This window comes from Aethalodelphis obliquidens, unplaced genomic scaffold (genome assembly GCF_003676395.1).
Source record: "Aethalodelphis obliquidens isolate GAN/ISIS:26980383/991018 unplaced genomic scaffold, ASM367639v1 scaffold17, whole genome shotgun sequence".
Classification (NCBI taxonomy): Eukaryota; Metazoa; Chordata; class Mammalia; order Artiodactyla; family Delphinidae; genus Aethalodelphis; species Aethalodelphis obliquidens.
The window spans coordinates 14,777,316-14,778,499 of record NW_020837961.1 but is presented as its reverse complement, the minus strand read 5'-3'; the positions used below and the strand labels follow the sequence as shown (position 1 = coordinate 14,778,499).

General features: G+C 44.6%; 1 pseudogene; it reads right to left on the bottom strand.

The window, feature by feature from the left end:
* Positions 1-258: 258 nt before the first annotated feature.
* LOC113626123 (peroxiredoxin-6 pseudogene) lies at positions 259-936 on the bottom strand (annotated as a pseudogene).
* Positions 937-1,184: the final 248 nt, after the last annotated feature.

Genomic DNA, 1,184 nt, shown 5'->3' with positions numbered 1-1,184 from the left:
TTTCAAAGAGAGTCAGCAGAGAATGCTAAGATATATGAACAGAAGAGAATGCTGCTAAAGGCACAGAGCAAAGAATCCCAAGGAATTTTTAGTGCCATTTTCATTTAATAAGCCAGTAGTATAGCAACCTAAAGACCTTGGCTGTGATCACACCAGGATGTTTTTATGGTACTGCTGCAGGAAAACATGATGGGCAGCTGGCATCCTCTGGCTCACGGTGCTCAGTGAGCAGCTCCTGGCACCAACTCTGTGGAGAGCCTATGGCTGGGGGGTGTAGTGGAGGTATTTCTTGCCAGATGGGAGCTCTTTGGTGAAGACTCCTTTAGGGAAAAGTTTTTTGGCTTCCTCTTCAGGGATGGTTGGAAGGACTATCACGCTGTCTCCATTCTTCCAATAAACTGGGGTGGCAACCCTCTTTTCTGCAGTAAGCTGGAGAGAGATAATTACTTGGAGAATCTCATCAAAGTTCCTGCCAGTGGTAGCTGGGTAGAGGATGGACAGTTTTAGCTTCTTATCAGGACCGAAAATAAATACCACATGAGCTGTTACAGGCATGCCCTTTTCGTCCTTCTCTGCTGGGTAAAGCATGCCCAACTGGATGGCAAGGTCCTGATTCTTATCATCAATGATGGGAAAAGGTAACTTTTCTGTGGGCTCATCACCATTGTAAGCATTGATATCCTTGCTCCAGGCAAGATGGTCTTCAACACTGTCTACTGAAAGGGCAATCATCTTAACGTTCCTCTTGGCAAATTCTGGTGCCAGCTTGCTGCTCTGCCAAGCTCCGTGGTACACACTGGGGTAAAGTCCCGAGGGTGGGAGAAGAGAATGCCCCATGAGTCTCCCAGATAGTCATGGAAACGGATGCAGCCGATGGTAGTATTGGCCTCGAAGTTGGGAGCCTCGTCCCCAAGAAGGAGCCCTCCGGGCATGGTGGCAGCGGTGACACGGAAGGAGGACTCCATTTTCTTATATAAAATGATTATTTTGATGTAGTGCTACCAAAGTCTTAAATCCTTATGCTATTTTAATACTTTAATCCTTCATAGACTTTTACAATTGAATCCTAAAATACAGTAAACACACACATGTAACTGGTGTGTTGAACAAACATGACTAAAGAAATATAGTCAACACTTTATGAACTCTCATTGTCCTTTCAACATTTATTCATAGAAAAGTTT